The sequence below is a fragment of the Strix aluco genome, chromosome 1 (genome assembly GCF_031877795.1).
Source record: "Strix aluco isolate bStrAlu1 chromosome 1, bStrAlu1.hap1, whole genome shotgun sequence".
Classification (NCBI taxonomy): domain Eukaryota; kingdom Metazoa; phylum Chordata; class Aves; order Strigiformes; family Strigidae; genus Strix; species Strix aluco.
The window spans coordinates 143,801,957-143,827,401 of NC_133931.1; the positions used below are offsets into that span (position 1 = coordinate 143,801,957).

A 25,445-nucleotide genomic window follows, 5' to 3' on the forward strand; every position below is an offset into this window, starting at 1 on the left:
ATAAGGGATGGCTGCTAACTCCCACCCAAGTAGCATGGACCAGAATGAAAGGGCACGGCCAGATCATACACCCCGGAGTCTCTGCATCCGAATTTGTGAATTATTTTCACAGCAGCGCTGCGCTGAGTTGGACCGACTAAAACCAGCGGAGAGCTTTCGTCAGTTTAAACTCATTTCAGCTCAGGAGCTGGTGCAAAGTATTTCATCAAACTTGCATTTTAGCGAAGTTTCTCTCGCAGTCAGAGAAGCCTGGAGACTGGCGGAGGGAAACTCCGGCCCGGGCAGGTGCCTGTCGGGAGCGCTCCCCCGGGCAGCGAGCGGAGACGGCGACAAAAGGACGACGGGTCGAGCAAAACCTCGGGTGGCGGGTTTGGAGACGGAGCGGAAAAATCAAACCCCAAATCCTGGAGCACAGAAGCGAGTTCCTGGCGCTGCTCCCCGTGACAGCGGCAGCGCCGGGTCGTGCCGCGGGCGGGCGGGGGGTGGGGGTGGGGGGGACACACGACGTGCCACCCACCGCCACGGGCGCGCCCCCGGCGGGGCGAGCCGCCGCCGCCGCTCGGCCGCCCGCGCAACCCCCGCGCCCCGCGGAAGCGCCACCCCACGACGGGCCCCCCCTTCCCGCGCCCCCCACGCCCGCTCCGACCCGCCGCCTCGCCCCGCGCCCCCCGCCGTCGGAGGTGCCGCCGCCCCGCGCCCGCCGCTGCCGGGAGGCGCGCGGGGCCGGGGAAGAAGTTTGCCAAACTTTTAGTTTTTTGCGTTTTTTTTTTTTTTTTTCCCCTCTGCCCCCACCCCGCACCCCCACCTGCTCCCCCCGATCGGTGGCGGGTGAGGCGGCGGCGGGCAGGGGAGCGGAGCGGAGCGGGGCCGGCGGCGCGGCGGCAGGTGTGAGCTCGGGGCCGGCCGGGAGGCTCCGGCAGCGGCAGCGCCAAGCGGAGCTCCCCCGCCTCGCCCCGCGCCTCCCCCCGCCCGCTCACCCGCCCGCCCGCCCGGGTCGGCACCGCCGGCCGCGGTCAGTCACCGCGGCGGGTGCCCCCGGCACGGCCCCGTCCCCCCCGTCCCCGAGGAGCGACGCCGAAGGAGCGGGACCGACTCACTCATGGGAGCGCGGCGGGCGAGGCCGGCGACACCTCCGGCTTCCGAGGCGCCGGCGAAGTTAATTGCACTGAAGTTCAAGTTGTCTTTTCACCCATCAGGAGTGGGCGTTTAAAGGAAGGAGAGCGAGGAGGAGGAGGGGGAGGGGGAGGGGGGAGAGTCTCTCTCGCTCTCGCTCGCTCTCGCACACACACGCGTGCACGCGCGCACACACACACACACACACACACACGCACACACACGCACACGCACACAGACACACACGCACACAGGCACACACGCACCCGCCCGCTCGGCTCCGCTCCCGAGCTGCCTCAGCAAGGAGGAGCCCGGACGGAAAACACCAGGGCAGCGAGGTACCGGCGTGGGGCAGCCCTGCCTCTGTCTGTCCGCCTGTCTGTCCGTGTGTGCATGCGTCTGCTCTGTGTGTGTGTGTGTGTGTGCGCGCCCCCCCCCCCCCCCCCCGCCTGCCGCCGCGCGCGGCCCCTTCGGGCGGGGAGGTGCGCGCTGCCCCCGGGGAGGGGGCGGCGGTGCCGTCGGGGCAGCGCGGCGGCGGGAGGCCGGCGGCGGCCCGGGGGGGAAGGGGGGGCTCCGCGCCCTGCGCCGCCGCCCGCTCCGCGCCTGCTGCCTCCTGCCTGCGCGGCGGCGGGGGGCTGCGGGGGCTGGGGGGGGAACACACACACCGAGCGGCGGCTGCGTGTGTGTGTGTGTGTGTGTGTGTGTGTTGTATGTGTGCGTGTGTGCGCGGCGTCCCCTCCCTCCGCCCGCTCTCGGCCCCGCGTGGCGGTGGGGCCGACTTGGTGGAAGTGCCGGGGGCAGGGCGGTGTCCATCCCCGCCGGCCCCCCTGCCCTGCGAGGGGGGCCAGAACCCTCCTCCGCCCCCGCGGGGCATTGGCCGGGCACCGCGCCCCCGGCCTCCTCCCCGCTCCCCCGCTCTCCCCCTTCCCTCCATCCTTCCCCCGCTCCTTTATCCCCGCACCTGCCCCCGCGTCCCCTGCCCGCCCCCCGCCGCTACTCCCTGCGCCCCAGCGGCGGCCGCCTCGGGCAGGCAGCGGCCCCCTCGGGCAGGCAGCGCCCCACGGCCACCAGCCATCCCGGGCAGAAGCGCCGCGACCGCGCCGGCGGCCCCGGCGGGACGGGGCTGCCGGGGGTGAGGGGCGGCATCCCGGGGGGGGGGGCCGGGTCCCGGTCCCGGCGCGGGCAGCCCCGCTGCTCCCGGCCGGCGTTTCACCTGGCACCACGTGCTCCCCCGCAACGCTGTTTGAGAATTGCCTTTATTCGTGTAACTTCTCCTTGGGGAGGGACTTGTTCTCTCTTCTTTTGTTTTTTTGAAGACCTTCTTGCCCATCTTCACTGATGCGGGATTTGGAAGCGGAGTTCCTGGAGAGTGAACCTGGCAATGAGTGCGGGTTTCCCTGCAAGCTGAGGCTGTTGCTTATTCCCTAGGAGACTGAGAGGAGAGGGGACCCTGGATGTCAGCCCGATCTCCGGTTTTCATTTGTCTTGAGTTTGAGGCAGATTTCCTCTTTCAGCTCTGGGAACTGACAGGTACAATTCCTGTAAGCACGTTGCATGTCTCAGAAACAAGACCAAGACCATGAAGTTGATAAGTCAACGCTTTTCCTGGTTGACCGGTGGTACGCCCTTCTATTAGGTGCTATTAGAAAGTGCAACCTTGTAGCACAGTTATTGAATAATCATTAATCTGTGGAGGATACACAAGCCCAAAGGTTAATAATAGGAATAACAATTAATAATATTGACCTTGCCAGTGGGAAGAGTATTTTTGTCATAGTTATTAAAAGACACTCCTATTTCTGCTATGTACAGTTGTGTAAATTTGGACTCAGTATGTTGAGTACCAAATTACTCCAACACCAGAAATTAATTTACCCCATTATCTCCATGTTATCAGGCCTTTGACTTTTTCTCCCTTTAAAATGTATCATCCACTACTCTCTCATTTTAAATAAAAATGCTAAGTCTTTAATCAATTCTGACATTTCCACTAGAAAATAACATCAAGCTCTCTTACACAGATAAAAATTTTTTTGCCTGCAGCTGATTTGTTGTAGTGCTTTGGACCTATTCATTTCTCAGAGAGGACTTAGTCTTTTGTGGTCTTTAGGTACCACAGAGTAATAGATAGTCAGTACAAAGGGGGCATTCTCACTTTTATAGGTCCAACTATCTGCTCCCTAGAGCTGCCTCCTTGCACAGCTACTCAGACTGACTGACTGACTAACTGGCATCCTTCTGTTGTCAAAGACCCATCATCTCCTTTATTTGTATCACGCTATTCTGACTGGCTGGTCAGTAAGTCCTAATAATAATCATGTTTCATGTCTCAGAAATCTAATAATCAAGTTACTCATTCTTATAAATTGCAGCTAAACTATTTGAGTTTGTCGCGTTATTCCACTTTAAAGGCAGGGAAACTGAAACAGGAAAATTAACACATTTGCCTGAGGCCACACATGGTTTTAAGAGGAGATCCAGGACTGGAACTGAATTTAGACCAAGCTTCCTCTTAAAGATCCTCAAGTGCACTATAGAAAATGCTTCTTTAAAAAAGAAATGTATTATAAACCTTGTTTTTCACCAATTTTGTATATTAGTCAAAATATATGCCCTTTTTTTTAGATCACATTTCCTTTTCTAAAGATAAGATTTATCCAGCTTTTTAAAAAGTGTGGTGATACCTTTCAACTACGTAGGGCAGTTTACTTTGAAAACAAGAAAAATTTAATATGACATTGTGAGCAGTAATGGGAACAGAATTACTCATTATTAGGTCGCTGTAAACAATGTTCAGCTGGATGTTACGGTGTGCTTACAGGCCAGCAAAATATAATAAGTCTGGCATTAGTATAGATAAGGTGCTGTTGCTTACCTGGTGTTCATCAGTTTTCACCGTAGTGTTCCTTCAGTGCTTTCAGTATCAAGATATTTAGCATGGGTCTAAACATTGAAAAACATACAGGGCAACCATACACCGTGTTTGAGAGTTATGATTTATATCATTAAGCAGTGAGTTTTACCAAGTTGTGTCATTCATGTCAATGAAGCAAGACATATATTGCCTGTCCTTTAGCTGTGGCATGTCATCAAAGCTGTATTATGGTATGACTGAGCGCAGATGGCATGCCTAAAAAGCAGGTGTACAATATAACTTTCCTATTACTGACATGCAGATATTTCCTCTTCCTCAGTGTCCACCCCCAGATGCTTGCTTGCCTAACCTTCTGCAGGAACTACTGAAAGTCGTGCTCATCCTGCTTATCCCTGATGATGGAAATTGTACAGTCAAAACCCTATACAGAATAGGCGTTCACATATATTTTTATGTATTTATGCTGACAGCTTCGTTCTGAGCTTTTTTAGAGTCCTGATTTGAGGGAAGTGGGTGCAGATCTCATTCAGATAATCATTCTCCAATACCATTAGCGTTACCTGCCAAAAATGAAAGTGGCATATGAATCACAATAAGCCACTCATTAATTTGTGGATTTAGAGCCTGCCAAGGAACACCAGGAATCCACATGATTTCAAAGTCCCATGAGTTTTAGGGACTTTGAACAATGTGTAAAAGTACATTTATCCAAAGACCATCTATTTGATGATCCATCCTATAAGGACTACAGACATAACCAATTCAAGTGAAGGACAATATTAACTGAAAATATTTCTGTTGAAATCTTTCAAGTGAGGTAGTGAAAGTGATGAATCTGCTAATTGAAACTACGTCAGAGGCCCTTCTTGAGGTGCCCCAATGATGTGGAAATATGCTTTTGTGTGAGACGAGCTATCGGATCCTCTGGGAAATACCACAGATGCTTTCCAGTTCCTCTCAGACATGTAAATGTCTTTATGTTTAGACATGAGTAGAGAGGGCTGGGAAGTGAAGTAGAGCAAGGAGTGGAGTGGGGTTAAAAGCCTCCACATAGATCCAGGAACCAAATAAATACATGTGGGTTGTTTTATTGGGTTTTTTTTTTGTTTTTTTGTTTTTTTGTTTTTTTTCTGTATCTGATGTTACCCAGGGCTTGAAATTAGATGTTCATTATTAAGAAGAAGCACTGCAGGAATGCGTGCATACTTGAGAGTTATGTTGACCTATGGTTGATAACGAAGGTCATCTTCTGCCTGAAATTGCAGATGATCAACAGAAGTCTCAGTAATGCTCAGATACTTACGTCGTTCCCAAATAATATGTACCTTATCAAGCATGGTTTATTTCCAGCTTGTAGTACATGGCTAATGCTATAGCAGTGACAAACACTACATGACACCTAGCACTTCTTACGATTGCTTGCTTTCTTCATGGTTTGCTTTAAGCTAAGAACATCAGAAACTGAAAAAAACGTTTAAGTCTTTTTTCCCTCTTAACATCCAAAACCATCAGCCTAAGTTTTGTAATCTGTTTATATGGTAGTAGTTGTGAAACATAGCAAAAAATCCTGCTTACTAGCATGGTCTCGGCATAGCTGTCTCGGCAGCTTGATGAAGTGTTAAGACCTGGTTTGAGTAACTATGTTCCAACCGGTATTAGTGTTATCTGTCATAGATGGAAATGATAGTGAACAATACAGCCATGCTGGATTGGCCTTCTGTGCATATTTTAAATGCAAGTGGCCATTATCAGCTGTACCATAACCTTGTCTGTTGTTTCATCTCGCTGGTGGCTCAGTGGAAGACACTCAGATGACTTTTTCTGAATGTGGCTGCTGCTTTCAGCGTATTTCTGCAGTCTGTTGATTATCATACTCTTTTTGTTGGTCAGACACCAGTCTCCTGAGTTTAGGCCTATGCCACCTCGCTACCTGAATGTCTCTCCTGAAAATTTGTTCACTGAAATAGGAATCGTGTCAATAATAACAAAGTTATCTGTCCACCTCCAGACTGGCTTAAGTTTCCTCCAGTCATTCATTCAAGGTTCATGTTTCCAGACCCTGATGCTACACACTGCCTCAGTTCATTCAGCTTCTCTCCAAGATGGTAACTACTCTCTGTTCCACATCTCTGTTACAGGATATCTTTTGAATACCTAAAAAAGTAAACTGCATCCTGTAGATTTCCTCTTAAAACTTCTGCTTTATGGAAGAGAAGATCAAATTGTTGCAGGTGCATCAATGGAATCAAACTCACTTCGGTTTTTCCTGACTGCTCTCTACATTTTCTGTCAGTCTAAAATAATCATTTTTGAAAGGATTGATGAAGTTGTATTAATATTTGTGTGAACCACTTTTCCTGCACATTGTCTGTTTTTTTCTCCTTCCCCTTGGTGTCTGGTTCGTCTTGGCTGCTTTTAAAAATTCTGTTGCCTCTAGTGAGGGACTGTCAGATTAAACCAGTGAAGAGAAACCAGGTGACTGTCTACTTTTACAAATATAGGTTGTGTATAATCAGGTTTTACATCTATGCAAATTAAATCATCATATGATTCTGACTACATGCATTTTTTATCAAATATGGCATGTATTTCACAAATTATATTTAACTTATAGTCATGTTGCTATTCTGAATACCTAACTAGGAGTTACAAGGTGTGCCACTAGATTGTAGTAAATAGGCTTATGGAAACAGAAGTAAGAGAAAATCACCTTTTTTTCTTGTATTCCTGGTAAGTCCAGAGGAAGGGCTTTTCCTGCTATAGGTGATAATATATGCACTTCACCATTGAGCTGTTTAGAGACACAAGTACATCTTGTTATTAGAAATGTAGAGATTTTGTAAAGGCCTGAACAGAACATGTCCAGAATAAAGACATTTTAAAGCAATGTGTCTTTGCTCTGGAGTTTACCACATCTAGTTATTAAGGCTTTCCGCTAATGTTTCTGTCATGGAGTGGAAGACATTAGTCACAATGTCAAAATAAACATTTTACTTCCGCAAAATTATATTTTCACCTCAGGAATATTGAGAGGTGAAAATAGGATTTAGCACAATTCTTCCTTCAGGGTTTATCGACAGACAGGGCAGTTTTAGTGTAAAGCCCTAAGCCTTGCAATATGATTCCCAACCATAGGTACACCATACTTGGAATAATCAATCTGTCAGCTGAGCTATGACAAGGATTATGCTGTGAAGGTAACAACTCAATGCTTTCAGTGTTAACTGTCCTCGGCAACTGCTGCTGTTTTTTTCATAAATAAAAAGATATTTTGGTGAGCACAAAGATATTGCTGTCAATACTTATGTTTCGGTCAATAAGAGGGTCTGGATGGTGTGAAATGTGGGACTTGGGTGGAATTTAAGCATGTGAACAAACAGGTGTGATTCAGAAAGCCTCTGTTAAGCAGTTGCCTAAACCTCAAAGTGCTATGTTTGCCTGTCATGATTCATGCCTTGGAGTTAGTTCCTTTTCCACCTGGGACTCCCGAGTGGCCTTTCAGAAGTGCTCATGCCAAAGTTCCTGGGACCCCAGGACCATGACATTCCTCCACCCAAGTGTCCTGGTTGGCTTGACCTCCTGGCCACTCCTGGAGCATGCCCCGGACTCCCTGACACGACTGGCTTCTTGACAAAATGCAGCAGGGTCACAGTGTTAATAATGGTACTTAGTCCCAGGATTATTTTTTTTTTTTTTTGGAGGGGGTGTTGTGTGTATTTCACAACAATTTAACATAGCAAAGACAGAAATAATCCCGAGAAAACTCAGTGTGTGCCCCAGCCCTGGGAATAACCTAAACATTAGATTATGATCTAAGGAATCTTGAATTTGTTTGTGCTCAAGGGCACTGTTTCAGCAGAAGGGTCGAGACTGCCTTTTCTGAAATAACTATCAGCCTGATGGTCAGAGTCCTCCCTGGGGTGAGAGGAGTTGTGAATTGGGGCCTTTGAGGGCAGGAGAGATGAATCCCATGATTGCATGAGTACTCTAATCACAGAGTTGTTATATAGAGGGAGATGGGAAGCCAGCTTCTCCTCCAGCTATGTTTTAATAAAACATAAGTTTTGAAGGAAAGATCACAGGAACCTATTTTCATAAAAAGAATCAGGGTGTAGATACTGAGTGGATGGAGGGATCTCTCAGACAGCCCTGGGTAGAGCCCTGTCTTTAGAGGTAACCCTCACGTAGAGCCCTGGTTTTAGAGGAAAGTAGGATTTTAGACTTGGGACAAACTTCATTTTTTACCTGGTTAATTCCAGTCAGCTTATGTGAGGTCAAGGCATGCCGTGCTGACTGTTTTCCAGGCCGCCCAGGTGTGTCTCCACGTATATCACAGGAAAGTCATGTTTTAAAAACATTATTCTGGATACCTGGTAGGGGACCATGGGCCGAAAAATCTGATGTTGGAGCACCAAAGATTTTGGAGCACCAGAATCCTTTATGGGATTAAACCATAAACCATATAAATCAGTATCTGTTTATTCGTACCAGTTGGTTTCATATTAACACCAATACTTAGTATCTGCTGGTAACTGTTCTCTCAGTAGATTTTCTGGTCCATTTTTATTTTGTATCACAAAGGACAGCACAGGAAATTGTTGGATTGCATATTATTTATAATGAAAATTCTCACTATAAGTGTTTCCCATTTAGAAGCTGTAATGGCTAACATGGCTAGACGCACATATTTGTTTGAGTCCTGTGGGATACAAGGTTAGACTTATATTTTTATGAATTTAATTAAATTAAAATGAAAATACATACTAAAATTTTGACCTATTTTAGGAAAGCTGTAATGATATTCAAAGATGCTTATTTCTCCTTTAAAAGTAATTTCATTTCACCTACTTGCAAACTTCCAAAATCAGAGGACAATATATTCCCCCCAAAAAAGATAACAACACAATGGCAGTCCAATGCACAGATTTCCCCTGCCACGGTGTAACTGATTGCTTTTGCCACGTATAGGATGTATGGGCACAGTTCAGACAGTCTGTCCCATGCATCTTTTCCTTCCCCAAACCTGCTTGATACAACTGAAGAGGAGGTTACAAAGCCAGCCTGGAACCCTTCCACTTGTGATCTGCATCCTACAATATGGAATATTCTAAATATCATGGGCTTTCCCTAGCTAACAAGCTGGTTATTCTGGCTATGCATGAAGATACAGATTTGGGTCTTAATTAACATCTGTAGTTTAATCAAACCATTTATGATCCTGAGAAATCTGAACTGCAGACTTTCTGGTTTTTCTGATGACAGACAAATACCATAAACCAAAAGGAACTAAAATAATGGTTTAGTACATAAAGCATTTGCACCAGCTATGGCTATGGTAACTTTTGTGGAAAACTGTGAATTCTGAAGATCATATTTTTCAGTGTCTTATGAAGATTTTAAAGATAATAGACATGAAAATAATACATCAGGGACCTCACAAAAGTTTTTGGCATTTAAGTTTAAACAGCATTCTATTTAATTTTACAGGGGCTAACTCTCCTGCAGTGACAATGCTGTGAATCTCCAGCTAGGCCCAGTGTTATTATAAAAGAAGTTGGCCCAAAAGAGAAAACCTGGAATAAATTGCCATGGAAGTGGATTGGCCTGTTTAGTCTGGTGACCTAGTGAAACAGTGCAGGACTTTATAATCTTCAGTGCAGACAGGTCTTCATTGTTGAAGGAAGCAGGAAGTGTAAAGAGGGCTGTAATTGCATATTCTTTAATAAGAAATATAATTGGTGCTTTCTCCAAACAGATCTCAGACAGATTTTAATAGTGTGCACACATTGAAAAGCCACTGAAACACACCCTTCTACCCTAATTTGTTCATATACATTGATATATTCTAATGTATTTACACCCTCTAAAAATGTAGCCCATGTAGAGCATTTCTGATGCGCAGGGTTCCTTACTCTTTTTTTCCTTTTAGATTGACTGTGATATAGAGAAATATAATGGAGCGAGATTCAGTAAGAGAAAAAAAAAAGGTCCAGTAGCTGTGTTTCTTTTGATACTTCGAAGCTTCTGTCTTAAAATAAGGGCTTATCATTGCCATGATTATAGTGGTCAGTCTTTACTGCAACATCAGGGCCATGCCATCTTTTGTATTCCTTGAAATAGTTCCAGTTGTGCAGCATGTTTTAAAAAACAAAAAAACCCCACCCCAGTATTGTATTTTCTTTCAGGAAACTTCAAATTAGGAAAGTACATTTGTGAAGTAGTATAATTTTCTTTGCTGAATTTGAAGGCATCACATCTTGTGTTAAACTAATATTGATATACATCTTGGTCAGTATGAGGAAAAGTGGTGTTGTGCAAAGCCTGTCGTAACTACTGAATATGAAGTTCAGCAAAAGCAGACATGAGCTTCTCCTAACACAGCTCTATCTTTGGTGGCTGAAATTCAGTTTTTCTTATTTCTTCGTCTTCTATACTCTTGTTCTAGTCATTACAAAACAAATGGTCTTCTTAACTGGCATTAGGTATATGGCTTCCCATGAACCATGGTAACTGAGGATTGAGATTTAGGAATGATTGTTTAGTTTTCATCAAACTCCCTCAGTCTGTAGATCTAAGCAAAATCATGCCATATGTTGGAAATTAGTTCGGTAGTGACTGTCCTTCAGCAGCTGTGCTAAATTTGTATCGTTCTGCAGTGCCATGGATAGTTTTTTTCAGGACAATTGAGATCACAGATATATATTAAATTATTTTTATTTCCATTATCATCTTTTAAAAGCCTTGAATTCTTCTTTCTGTGAAATGTGAAGGTATGAAAACATTAACTTTTCATCCCAGGAGACTCATGCCTTCAATTTATTTGTAGAAAAGACACCAAGGATAGTGGACTTGTAAGATTTTCCATGATGACCCAACTCTAGAATAATCAGCTCAAAAATGTTGAAGGTTTCAGTCTTTGTACCCATAAAGTTCATATATTTTTTTGTTTTACTACAAAAAAAAAAAAAAAAAGAGCTGCATTCTCTTGTAAATTTGACATTGGCTTTAGAATATAAATGTTCATCTGATAGTAACTGATGTGAGTTCATCAACTCCTTCTACATCTTCCACTAATCAGTCACCCCTTGATAAAGGCTTCCATTGCTCAGGTGACCTATGTATGAAGTATCCCACTTTAGTCCCTGAGGGGTATTCAGTATCACCTATCTGATCAAGGAAGAGTAGGACAGTCTGCAGTATCTACTGATGATATTTATAGAACTGGGGTTTAGAAAGAGATTTTATTAAAAAGAATATCTGCAGAAAGAAGAAAAGGACTATTCCTGTTTGTCATAGTTCATATGATTTGTCTTTTTTAAAACCACATGCCAAGGTAAGTTGTATCTGTGCAAGCAGGAAAATGAAATCGTGGTTTGCTGCTGCTTGGCAATATTCATGCACTGAGTCAAGTCAACAATACTGAGGTTGAGAAGAACACAAACCAAGGAGGTTGCCCATGCAAATGATACATCCTGGTTGCTTCCTCATGAACTCTTCCATGAAATCTTGCTGCACCCATCTTGATTGCATATGCTAATCCTGGCTTCTTAATTGACTCATAACAGATTTATCTGGATTTCCAACTTCCTTTTCTCTTTAGAATGTTAATTAAAAGAAAAACGATTACACTTAAGATATTCATGACAATAACAGAGTTTTCTGCTAGAGGTGTTCAGAGCCAAATTTTGCCATTATTTATATAGAACTATTTAAAATCAATGAACTTGAGTCTATTTTGTGCTAGGGACCTTTTGATACCCATATAATAAAAAATGGCCTTATCAGGAATGGAAGACAGTTCATATAGTATATTTTCTAAATTTTACCTCATATGGTAAAATTGAGAAAAAGCCCCCAGCTTTTAGAATAATATATATATAGCAAGTCAAAAGCCAGTTTGTTTGGATGAAAATGAGCTCAGAAGTGCTCATGCAGACTTGTGCGTTCTCCCTCTCTTCCCCTAAATCAGTCACTGTCACTATTACGCCTGCAGAACTAGGAAAAAGAGGGCTTCAATATCCTCTGTATGGAATATGGAGATTTTGAGTCATGTCCCTAGCATAAACAGATAATTGTCCTTTGTTATTTCTTAAGCCAGATGTAGAGCTAGTTTATTTTTACTCAGGATTTAGGAATTCTTTAAATAATAGTTGTTTTTTTGTCATATGGACAAAATGAGATTTAATTAAAGAAGGAGTAGAATGAAAATGCTCCTTCTTCTTCCTTTTTTTTTAAAAAAACCCCTTCATTCCTATTGTGGACTTGTACAGGGCTTTTCTGTCTGTGTTTTTTGATTTTGTTTTTGTTTCTCCTTAGCAAGCCACTTTGTAGTCTTACTCTTGCTTGGTACCCCACCATATTGTTGTTGGTGATTTGTTTCTTTTTTTATATTCAGTAGATTAAATCATACTATCCTATTTGGGATCTTCCCACCATTACAGCTTTTGCCACCCATAACCTTATTTTATGATCAAAGGGGAAATAAAGGGAAAGCAGTAATGTTAATAGGCTTTCCCATGCAGTCTCTCTGGGAATGGTCTTTTTATAAGTGTCTTGAACTTGACCTCTTCAGAAGGCCCAAAGGTCCAACACACATTTTTAAAGTTGCATTTAAATTTTAATATTTTTATTCTGTGAAGCCATTTAAAACCTGGCCCTCAAAACACAAAGCATAAATCTTTCAGGACAGTCATACAGTAAAATTGATGTGTGCGGAAGAGAAGTTCCGGAAAACCCCTAAAGCTCTGTTGCTTTGCTTTTCATGTTGTTTTATAGATACGTTCCCTACAACACTACCAAATAATCAAACAAAATCCAATGAATAATATTGTGATTTCATCACTCTGGCATTTGAACTTGCAAATACAATTTAGCAATGAATTAGGAGAGGAAAAGTTTTGCATTGCCCCACCCTCATTATAAAAATGTTCTTCAGAGCCAAACATTTGAGGCATTAGAAAGATTTACAGTAATAATATAAGTAGCTATAATGAACTTGGGAACAAGGGAGTCTTGTAAGAGATTCTCAGAATGAGAGAGAGGTTTTGTAAGCAATTCTATCAACACTAAATAAATATTTAGGAAGATTGTCTTCTCTTAGTGAGTCTGTATAATAACTGCAGTGCTAATAGGAAGTATATGATTTGGATATGAGAAGATACGTATCTCTGAGTCCATACAACTTGTTTGTGTGGGTGAATCTAGTTCTCATTAAAGGTACTGGTTTGACTGTCCTGATTGCTGCAGTCTTCTTTCCATGAAAATAAGACAGCTTTGTCACCAGCTGTGCAAGGTTTCCAGCCATCCCTCAGTTCATCTGAGGGCAACCTCTTCTGTCAGCAATCTCTTTTTTTGGGATGGTCAGCAAGGCAGCCAGATGTGACAGGTCAATTTGATAATACACTTCAAATAGAAAAGAGCATGTGTTAAATGACTGAACTTGACCTGTAGGTGGGGGGGTCACACCGTTGCCCATTACTGTAAGGTCAGCGTGCACTCCCCAAGCTTGGTAACACACAATAGCTGTTTAATTTTCCTTTCTTTACTTGTGCAACTTTCCTAGCTCCAATTCCTAAATCTAGATCTCTGACCATACCAGTAAACAGAGGAAACTGGGGAACAGGGAAAGGCAAGGCATAAGGGAGGCAGGCGAGAATGGCTACTGGTCACCTCTGGCACGTCTGCCCCGACACCCCCCTTCAGTGTCCTGCTGCGAAGGGAGCGACTGGGATGGAGCATGACCTCTCACTCCTGACACTCACCCTGGCTTCCTGCATGCAAGGCTGAGCCAAGGATGTAGGCACAGAAACAGGGAATCCCGTTGAAATTGCTGGAAAAAAACTCTCATTAACTTAATGAGATTTGGAACATTACAAGGGAACTCCAGCTGGAACCAGATCTGAACCCGAGCACGAAGCATTCCTGAATATACTACCACAAACTTGTTTCAAGGAGAATATGTGCTCAGACATACAAATGGCTAGATTCTGATCTCGGTAACGCCAGCGTGAGTCTCTTGACTCATATAAACTGCACTCAGAGGACTAGCCCTGAAGACTATAAAATGAAGACGCACACATGCCACAGGAGACTGCGAAAGGAGGGTGGAGCTATGAAGATTTAGCCACACACCTTGCTGGAACACCTTAAGACAGGTAGACCCGGCAGCAGTTGGCTGAGACAGGACTTTCATCCTGCATAATCACTACTTTCCATAATTAAGTGCAGAGTCTGACTGGGTTCACACTTCATTGTGCTGTAGTCTAGCTACGCTTAGATCCTCAATACCAGACTTCTTGCCCAGCTCTCTAACAAAAACACTTCGCTTTCATTTCTTTAAGAAACGTAGCTGAGCTGCCATGATTGTTGGGCTTCCTGGGGGGAAGAGGACTGCCTTGTGAATATCAAAGAGATGGAGGAGAGAAGAAACAGATTCTCCTTCAGCATAATGCAATAAGGCAGCAGGCTGGGCTCAAAATAGGCAGAGGAAGTGCTGAATGACCCAAGTGATGACAGGCTTGGTGGCATTCTCCTGCATGTATAGAAGACACTTGTTTTGTCCATATGTCTCCATACTGTAGCTGAGAAACTACTGTAGTGTTCTCCTGGAGTGATATTCAGACTGCAAGTTTAGTCTGAAGGGGAAAGCCAGTCTGTTTGCATCTAGTTTATAAACTTTAGAAAAATGTCAGTAGAATAAAGATCTCTACGTTAGCTAGTCTGTATTCTTTTCCATCTGTGGAAATACCAGAAGTTCTCACTTCAATCAAAGTTAATGTGAATTTTCCTGGAATAAGAATTGGCCCTTGATAGAGCTTTGACTTGTCACCTATTTAAGAGTGTTTTCATTATTTTCTGATTACTTACCCAGCATTGCCAAATTTAACTTTTCTTTATTAAGTAATTTAATACTCAGAGCTCACAGAAAACTTAACATGTCATCCATCTCTTTCATTTTAACTGATTCAAAGCAAACTCCATTTCTTAAAGTAGATCCTCTTTTTTTTTTTTTTGCTTTGCACATCTGAACTTGCAGTGAGAGAGACTAATACAAACAAATAAAAACTTTCTTTTTTGAAACTTTTGAACAAGTTAAAACACATCCAAAACTCTATTTGCAGTAATTGATACTAATTAAAATGCTGAAGCTGCATTAACAAGAAATGAAAAGGAGTATTTTGGGTCTTATCTTTTGCAACGTGAATGTTTTTCATGCTCAGATTTTCATAAATGCAGAAATATTATACCTTGTATTATTTCCGTGGAAAATTCTATTGCTGTTTGGCATTTTATGGGGTGTGGTTTATAATTTTATTAACACCATCTGTTGTTTAAAAGATAATATAGAATGTTTAAAAATTACCAAAAATGCTGGTGTACACAGAATCAGGAGCAACATTTGCAGTTTGCTCTTTGCCTGGCAATTTATCTGCACATAAAGCTGATTCATATTGAAGCCAGTTGAATTTAACTCCTTATGGTTCATGTGATGCTTTAAATATCTCCACTGGACTATGCATTAAACGCTATTAGTATCATGAACACATTCTGTATCTGAAACAACCTTTGCTGCCAGATCTGCTTAAAAATGCTAAAGGGTAAGGAGGGAAATGAAAGGCCATATTACGAAAAGACTAAGGACCCTGAAGATCACCTTCAAACAGAATTACATGTCTTTAAAAGGGAAAGGCGGAACAGCTAGATGAATGAGGAATGGATTTGTTTGCATGACTTATGTTTCTGCTAGAAACGCTTAGACACATCTAAAGGCAAAAAAGAGTTTTTAATTACTGAATAATCCTTTTTTCCTGAAGCTGAATGGAAACACAGCATCATGGGCAGGTGGTTTTACACATTTCACTCCACCCACATCCTGAGAGCAGAGCCAGTTAAAATACAAAGGCAGGAGAGGTCATAAATACAGGAGGTGAGGGATGCTTGAGTGAACTTGGAGAAAGATCAGTGATAAAAGACCAGGAGAGATGCCTGTGGTTGGCCTGCATCTTAGCCAGGTGGAGAGCTATTTCAGTTTTGCTTAACAGGCAAACCGTCATGGCCTTCTCTGATCTTTGTCTATTACCTAACTGCTTAAAATAAATAGCCAGTTGCATTTAGGGAGAAAGGAGAGACAAAACACTATTAGATAAGAGTTTGCTAGTCATGATTTGACTCTTCTGGATTTATGGGGCAGAGACAATTGATCTCTTTTGCTAGAGATGTACAAAAAAGAAGATACTTTCCAGCATGATCCCACAAAATAAAATCCATAACACTTTGGCTTCCAGCTACAGATTTCCTATCTGAAGAATATGCTGAGGAGTACAAGTCCCCTGTTACCAAGGAACAGAAAAACCATGTCAAGGAAAGGCCCATCAGCCTGCTACTGGCTGCCAACACAAATATTTTGGACTGCGAAAAACTGCACTTCAAACTAAGAAGTATCCAGCTGACAGACATTTTATTTAACTCGATACCATATCTTTATCTATAAGGAAAAATGGCTTAACATGGCTATTCCAGGAGGAAAAAAAATGTTCCAGCTATTCTTGTACAGTATTCATATTCTGGGGTAAAATCTCAAACCCCAAATAAACAGACAAAAACTCCTGCATGGGTGTATACACTTTATCTTGGAATTAGGCTGATTTTTATTCTAGAATAATTATTCCACTCACAATGCAGAGTAATTATTCCCAAATAAAGTCTTTTTTTTTATTGCAATGAAGTGTCCACAGGGAGCTATCACAGAGTAGTTATCCCAGAATTGCTATGCTGCTTAACTTCCCCTGTGTAGACAAGCCTTAAGAAATCATATCCAAAAGAAGATCGAGGAGAAAAAAAAAGTGTCTGTGCATGTGTTACAGCATAAAGTGTGAGTGCTGAAAGTTATACATTGTAATGTAGATGCTGTAAACCACACATTTACCCCAGGAAGGTAGACCGTAACAGCAACAGAAAAGGCTTTTGTGGAAATGTGTAATAAGAATTCATGTCTTTTCATTTAAAAGTTACTTTCGATATTTCAGATTGAGCTTTTGTCTTTATTCAATGCAGATGCACTGTTTACTAAACAATTTTATGGTATTCCCTCTCTGGATCTGCTGGGAAGCTGTGATTAACAGTGATGTTCAGTCTTCTGGAATACGGTAGCCCTGCTACACTGCTGGGTCGTAACTCCTTAAATGAGCTGAAATGCTCAACCTTTGGTGTGTGCCTCAACAACAAATTAAACTCAAGGGCGAGAACGAGGAATGTTTTATTAGCTGAGCTGGTACACCTCCTATTATATTAATAATTTACTGAGATGCATAGTGCAGTCCACCCTCTCTCTTGCTTCAGGCTGAGTGATGTATAGTTGTAACTGTATTCATTATATTTAGGTCATGTTTTCATGCTCTTGGAACTTGTAAAAAAACCCCACAAAAACTATGTCTAAAACACAAGACTCCTGGAGTTTTTGGTCCTGGGCAGTAGTTTGACTATCCTGCCACTTTATGTCACTCTCAAGGCTTCCTTAACTCTGGGTGACCCAGACAGGCTCATCTCTTCTGACTCCTGTCACATCCTCATGAGAGTGTCCCAATCTCGTCCCTGTGGCATAACGGTGTGATGTGCCCTTGGACTTGTCCCCATTCCCACAGTTGCTGTGGTACTGCTGGCAAAGCCCTTCTAACACTTGATCCCACATGTGGGTCCCACCAATATGCAGTATGAAGCCATTTGAGCGGTTGGAGAAGGCAGGGAGGTGGAACATAGTGTTCAAGCATGAGGTAAAAAGTGCTAGTTCTGTTGGAAGGATCAAAACAGGCCGACCAGGCACCATATCTACTGGCCAAAGCCCCTTGACAAGCACCAGCGTTAACTTCATGCCTGGTGTGCAGCACCTGGCTGGTGAGAGCTGCCGCCTCCAAGCCCAGGTCCATTTCTTGTCTGCTCTGGGCACGTATCACAAGCCAAACGATGCTGCAGTGGCCTGCCAGGCAAGGAATGACCAACCCTGCACCTATAATTTTGGGGTAGGTGGAGGAGCACCACTGTGTTTTGTTTTGCTTTTGCTTTTTTTGCCTGCAGCAGGCAGGTTGCCCATCCCAGGGCAAAGGCTGGTGGGCACTGTCTTCTGGAAGGTCACCAGGTAGCACTCCCCGGACAGGGGGAGAGCAGCTTGCTGTTTGCAAACCCACCGGCCTTCCAAATCCAAGCAACTGCGGGGGGAGAGGGAGTTCTGTAAGGTCTCTGCCAAGCCTTGCCGTGACCTTAGGTGCTGCCTCAGTGGACACGGCTCAGGCAAGGGGAGAGCCATGTGCAGTGCCATCTGGGCCCACGCTGGCGAGGTGACCCTCCCTCCGGCGCTCCGGCTGCGGACACCTGTGCCTCTGTCTGCCTCCAGAGCCCCAGCCCCTGCTCCTCTCTCAGATCTCACCCCGGGAATCGCTCAGGCACCTCCCTTTGTCTCTCCTCTCTGCGGACAATAGTGACAAGCCACTGTCTGTCCACCCCAGCTAGTCCAGGGCTCAGCAACACGCACAGTCAGGATGTGGATCTCCATGGTCCCTGTACCAGGATGGTGGAGATGTCTGTGCAACCTCCTGGGACCCTCCCTCGCCCTTGCAGCCACACAGAGGGTGTAGGCACCACTGAGGACTAGCTTGTCTCCTGCCACCACAGGCTTTTATGGCTCTTCACAGCTGCCAGAAAACAGGGGGGAGAGTTTGCTTTAATGTGCCTTTGATTTCAGTGAGTTTGAGAGGACACCCTCAGCAAGTAGGAAAAAATAATATTCTAATAACCAGTATTTAGAATCTCTCAAATCCTGTAGGGACAATTTCCTCAATAAATGAACACTCTTACTAATTTCTTGTTTGGGGAAATGCGGAAAAAAACCACCCACCAAAAAACAGGGTTGGGAGGGGTTGTTTGTTTCAGTGAGTCTTCTAGCTCTTGTTGTGTTTTCATCTTGCTCAGCAGGACTGCTAGACCCTTCCCTTCATGTTCTGATACTTCTTCTTTGTGATCTGGATGCAAACAGTAATTTCAGAAGCGTTTGAATTTTTTAAAAAACATGTTCCTGATTTTTTTCTTAAAGAATTGTCAGGAACGACTGGGCTAAAATTTGAAGGCTGGCTGATGAATTCCACGCTGGAAGGATATTATTCCTATTTTTTTGGCACTACATACTTGTTCCTATTGGTTTTAACTCTTTTCAGTCAGGAAAATAAAATATTTGTGCTGATTCTGATAATTAGCCCGTTCTTGCACACTTTCTTAACTGTGATATTACTAAGGGTAATCTTGTTACCCTTTCAAAAACCACAAGAGCATGTCAGAGTTAATGCCTTTGCAATAAATGGGGTAGTCTGTCCACAAACTGTGGAGGTGTTCCCATATTGGCTTGCTCTTAGTTTATGTTTTTCACAGTTTTTCTTCCTGCAATCCTGATCGTTAACACTAGGAAAATGAGTTATGCTACAATTCAGGATAATTACTGTATTTAAACACATTTTAAGTAAGAGTAGTGCTGTTTAAATCCATGTCATCAGGTCACACACTGATGAGAATATAACTCACGTTTTTACTCTGTAATACTTGTATTACTGTCCACTCAAACCCTTCTCTGTCGTGTCCTATATACTTCACCTTATTATGAGGAGTCTGCCTTTGGTACATCAACTGTTGTGACTGTAATAGTAACAATGTTAATTATTTAGCCATGATTTCCCTTGTCTTGTTTTCCCTTAGCTTTATGGTTTCTCTGCCACATTTTTCCAAATCTAAAACTTGGGGGAAAAAAAAAATCAAATAAATGCTTTTCTTTTTTCTTTTTAAAGCTTGTTTCTTTTTGTTCTGCTATAGGTAAGGGAAGTATATCATTCTGACACCTGAAGTGTCCGGGTAGTGCACAGACCTGCAAGATAATACCTGCTGTGGTTTTACCTTGCATGACTGAGGGGAAGTTCTTTTCCTTCCAGCATATTCCCGGCATTTCTGTAGGGGGAATCATTTTGTGAATACAACTTCTTCTTGGGACTCATGTCCCCAACATTCATTTGCAGAGATGTGTGAAGCCATCAGCCTGACGTCTCTGGCTCTCGTTGCATCGAGGGGATTGGGGTTGGTGTATATGGAATGATCCTGGCTTCCTGAAGAGCAATATGAAGATTGCAACTGAGACTGTATTACTTTTTTTTTTCTTTCAGAGAACCTTGTTGGTCTGAATCCTGTTTTGATCCTGAGATGAAACAGGCTAAGAAAACTTGGCCTGCATTTTCAAAGTGGGGAATGACTGGAGGTGGGCAGAAATCCCATGGTGATGGGCCTCACGCTATTAATGTCAGTTCTTCAGTTCTCCTTGTCACTTCATTTAAAAAATAAACAACCAACCTTAATTAAACTCCGATGTTTTTCCAAAACAGTGTGTTGCCATGTAAATCTACTGGCCCAATGACAATTACACAGGCCGCCTATGTAACATAGCTGTGCAGAGACACCACAGTCCCTATGGACTGTCAGCGACAGAGCTAAAAATGGAATTAACCCTGGCATGGCATCTCGTGTACAATAAAGTATATTTGTTTTGGTGGAATGTCTGTGACCCCCTTTATTCCTTATTACTCTTGATGCTTCACTTCCTGATACCAATGTGTATCAGAGTATAAAAATGTCTTTTTGTGCACTGGATATAAACAGAATCAATTTAAATGTGCCATTTCACTCTCACAAGCCCAACAAAAAGTCCCTTAAAGTTTAGGTTTATCAAGTGTGTGAACATTACCCGAGACCCATGGTGCTGGCATCTCTGTATGATTCATAAAGAAACGTTCTGTTTACACATCAGCATGAGCCTCAAGAAGTAGAGTTTAGATGTGGCTTGAAATATAGGACAGAAATTGAATGTAATAATGAAAAGCATTTGATTTTCCCATAAAAGTAGCAGATACAAGGTCAGCAAGTGAAACATGAATATGCGTATTACTATCAGTGCTTCAGCCAGGCTCCCAATCCAAAGCTTTTGTTCAGAGGCTTGTGACTCATCTCTAAATATTTACCAAGGTGGCAAAATTGCCACCACGGAGCTTGTACTTAAAAGAGGAGGTTTTTCTAAGCAAACATTTTATCAGAAGAATAGGTGTTTCATCTTGATAAAGGAAATTTCTACTCTGAGGTAGAGTATCCTAATGCAGAACATCCATAGGACTGCAAACAACAAATACATAAATGGACAGTTTTGCATTTAATATTTTTTTTTTTTTTTAAACCAATCTTGGGTCAAAACAGGTTTCAAAGAAGAAAATAACCAGCTTTCAAATACTTAAGAATAATTAAAGCATAATTCTACTGTATTTTCAGGAAAAAATGTATGTTATAATAAATCTCAGAAATGTTATTTCACTTGGAAACACATTTGAAAGAACTTCATGTTCTCAGAAGTGCAGTCACATTAGAAGTAGTTCATTAAAATGGCTCTAACTTTTTGAAGCATGTTAAGTCTGCAGTATCTATTCATGTGAGGTAAAATTGCAGACTGAAAAACTTGTAGATATCTGATAGTACAGAAGTTACTGTTGTTATAAATCAGTCTTTTCTGTGGTTAAATGATAGGGTGGAGAAGGGTGAGGGTGAAGCCAGTAACTATCTTTCCTCTCCATCTAATTTGAGGGAACATGAAAAGATGAATGAGAAAAGGATTTTCTTAATTTTACAGCAGCTCCATGGCTCTCTCAGTTTAGTCAGTTTTGTTTTGTTGGTTTTTTTTTGTTTGTTTGTTTTTTTAAAAAAAACCTTTCTGGTAAAATGGACCTCCACTGATATAAAGCAATGTGTAAGATACTGCCTTTTCAGAGCCAGCATGCTCCTACACTGAAGAAGCAGGATTTCCAAGCTGCGTCAGCTGCTGTTTGGGAACAAAATCCTGCCTCTCTCTGCTCTGCCTCCCATATGTCAGCTGCTCATGTTGTAGGACACTAATGAACACTAATGGACCTTAATGATAAGGAAGTTCTGCTCAAACCAAAGGTATACATGGGGCAGCACCACTTCTCTCCACAGCAGGACAACAATCAGAACTGATGTGCAAATGGCCACTGGCAGATGCTTGTTAAAGATCGATGACTTTTCCGTTATTTTTTTTTTACCTTTTCTCGTGTTTTTTATTCCTTTAGAATTTGTTTTTGGCAGTCTTTGGTGGCTCTCTAATTTAGATGACAAAATATAAATAGGAAATGAATCTTAATTGTAGGGCTGTATGTCCACAATCCTTGCTTTTAAAGAACAGCACATGGCCAACGTTTCTGAATATCAAAACAGTTTTATTTAGGTGTCTCTTTTTGGGAAGCTGTAAGAGCGTTATCTGATTTACCATGATCTATGAAATTGCATCCAGGAGCTGCCTAAACTTTTAATTTCTTTTTTTCTCCACCACTGTATATTTATTATTTAACTGCTACGGAGCATTTGGTCAAATAATAAGATTATATTTACATTCCAGCAGTGATATGTGGCCTCAGTCGAGGATCAGGGCTGGATGATTTTTTTTGCAAGCTGTTTTGTTTTTGTTAAATTAATAAGAAAAAGATTATTCTGACCCAGCAAGTTTTTAATCAAAGTCTACAACAGGATATAACAAGGGGCTGAGGCAGGTGAATAGGCAGTAAACATGTCAAGAGGAAGAGGAGGAGGAGGAGAAAAGCATATTTTTTCCATAAGAAATAGTAGTTTCCACTCTTTACCTGTTTAATCACTGTTTCTTCTGGGATATAGATTCCAGGAAAGATTATTTGTAAGTGAATGAGTCCTCCATCCTGCAAACACCTTGTACAGGTGACTAAATCCACACATTTGCTTTAGAGGATTGAGGCTCCAGGGTTTTACACTTTTGTAACTTCAGCCTCATGTTTGATTCTGTTTTTTGATTACCTTCTTGTCTAGTGTCATAGTGATAAAATGGCAATCAGGCACTTCTGCTTTTATATTTACAGTAACTTTGAGTGATCATATGGGGACTCACACAGGAAAGCATAACTTACTTTGAACCTCCTACCCTTTCCTCATGTATGGCTTAAAATAAGTAGGCACAGTTATCAAACTCTTGTCAGGACTTGTAACTTGTCTGCAATAACAAGGTTAACCAGCAATAGCAGTCTATGCTCTGTGGTTGCATGCCAGTAAAACACTGACAAATTGAAAACTGTAATGAGAATAAACACATTATGAATATAGCAAGCACATTGACACTTTTACATTAGGAACTGCGGTCATGGTAAGTTGCCTTGTCCTAACCAACCCCTGCCTTTTGAAATAGGGCCCCATTTTAAACTTATCATGTGCTCTAAAACAGTGGCAATAAACGTGTCCCGTGTGCCATAACCCTAGGTTTTCAAGGCATGGTTTAAAATGATTTGTCTGCTTGGTGTATTCCTACTTTCCCCAGTAAACAAGATTGAAAGTTAATAACAAGAATGGTTTCATAAATGAAAACATAAATTGTCATGGAGCAGAATAGAGTTATAATTTATAGGCAATCAGAATCTTCAAGCAATAATTGTTCTATTATTTTTGTTTGGGTTTCTTTTAGTATTTTTATTTTTTTCCTGCTGATATGATTTGGCATGTCTTGATTAATAAAAGATTCACTGAAAATAATTTTCCAGCAATGAATTCTCCTAAAATGAGCTCAGTGATGTTCTGCAAATCACGTAGAGGATTCTACAGACAGAAGACTACGACTTCCTGCTTTGGTATACACCACATATACACGCAGTAAGGATGTGAAAGGGTGGGTTACCAGGACTGAGAGCTATAGGTCTAATTTTGTCTCTTTGCATGTAAAAGTGGAGTGAACGGGGTTGTTTGATTCCCCTCTACCGCACGTATTGCTTCGGAGTGTGGTGCAGCGCAGTCGCAGGCAGTCGGTGCAGCGGGCAGCCCTGGCACAGAGAAGCAGAGCTCTCAGCAAGCAGGTGTGTCGCAGTCAGGAGTGAGCTACATTGGCAGTGCTGTGTGGGGAAGTTTGCGCAGCGATTGCCAGCGCTGGCTGGAGCAGTCATTATCTTTCCGCTTTGTGTGAGCCTTCTCAACGTCTGTTTAATTTCTCCCTCCTTCCTACCCCTCCAACAGGTGAGGTTTGGCTGGTACCCGAGGGGATATGTCACGCAGGAGAGGGATGGCAGAGTAGGAAGGAAACTTTGGACCCCGGAGTAATTCAGGTAACTCAGGGTGATGCTGCCAGTGGCTGGAAATGAAAGCGAGTGCTTTTGAGTCTCCAAAGCTGTTTGTGTTGCGGAGGATCTGCTCCCAGCCGAGCCCTGGCATCCATGCAGGACCTGACAGGCTGCCTTGTGGGTGTCCCAGGCAGCCCGAGAATGACGGCACTAGCCTTTGTTGTCACTCGGATTTGGGGAGCAGGATGTCAAAAAGGCAAAGGAAGGAGGTGGGGCCATAGACCTATTATCCCTCCTTATCAGCCTGTGGAGCGGGGCCAGTACCTGAGGGAACAGTGTGGAGCGTGATTGCTCACCTCCCATGGAGAGAGGGTGCATGCCTTAAGACTGTAGCTGGGTGGTTTTATTATCCTGCCAAAAATTCAGAAATTTCCCTCTTTGTATTAGGATGAAACAAGTGTTCTAAGCCAACTCCAGAGAAGCCAGTAACCTAGAGGTTATTAGGACACTGACATGGAAGATAGAGACCCATGCTGCAAACCCTGATTTTTCTTCATTCAGATTGGACTTTTGAACCTGACAGAAGCCATGTAGAACAGATGTCCCCTTTTCATCATTCTAGCATTTTTTCAAGGGTGGAATTTTCCCCACCTCTGCAAAAATTTCTCCTCCACCCTGTGTGAGTTGTTTAGGCAGTCAGAGAGAGGCCAAGAAGAAGAGGTGAGAGACACCAGACTGGATTAAGACAGCCTGAAGCTGCAGACTTTGGCATTAGGCAAAGTTTTGTCATTGCCTCACTTCAGTAAAGTTCCCTCCTGGGGAAGGACAGGTGATAGCAGAGGGAAAAGGACTGCACCATTCCCCAACAGTAGACTCAATCCCATCTTAGTCTTGATGGCAGGGGTGACAGGTCACAAACACTGAGGAGAGGATGTGTATTTGCAAGGGTGAACAGGCAAGGCTGCCTGCCTCTGTAAATGCTTTCTGAGGGCTGTAATCATGTTGTCTAACTTCAGCACCCTGAACTAACTGATGCAGGTGCCAATATCTTCCTGTGGGCTATACAGAAAAATTAGGCTCTCAGGTCAGTTGCCTGAACATAGGAGTCCAGTGCCATTTGAGATATACTCATGTCACCTGTCTGGCCTGCAGCTGCTGCAGCAGAAGGGCCCAGGTCTCCTATAGTGCCTGCATTATACCTGTCAGCCTTGGGCAGATATCCTGGTTACCCTATATTATTCCAAGCACTTTTTGCTTAATTCTGAACAATGTAACTGAATCCTGGGCTTCTACTCTAATTACCT

At 43.0% G+C, this 25,445-nt stretch overlaps 1 protein-coding gene and 1 long non-coding RNA gene across 2 annotated transcripts in view; one reads left to right on the forward strand and one right to left on the reverse strand.

Moving 5' to 3' along the window:
* SATB1 (SATB homeobox 1) overlaps nucleotides 1–1,173 on the reverse strand; it is a 93,363-nt gene extending 92,190 nt beyond the window's left edge. The window contains exon 1 of the mRNA XM_074838590.1: nucleotides 1,098–1,173. The gene's annotated coding sequence lies outside the window, so the exon portion shown is untranslated. The remainder of the gene's footprint in view (nucleotides 1–1,097) is intronic.
* A 153-nt stretch (nucleotides 1,174–1,326) lies between these two features.
* Nucleotides 1,327–20,567, forward strand: LOC141934189 (uncharacterized). The gene is made up of 3 exons (XR_012626289.1): nucleotides 1,327–1,451; nucleotides 2,430–2,643; nucleotides 20,182–20,567. It is a non-coding gene; the product is annotated as an uncharacterized LOC141934189 (long non-coding RNA).
* The last annotated feature ends 4,878 nt before the right edge of the window (nucleotides 20,568–25,445 follow it).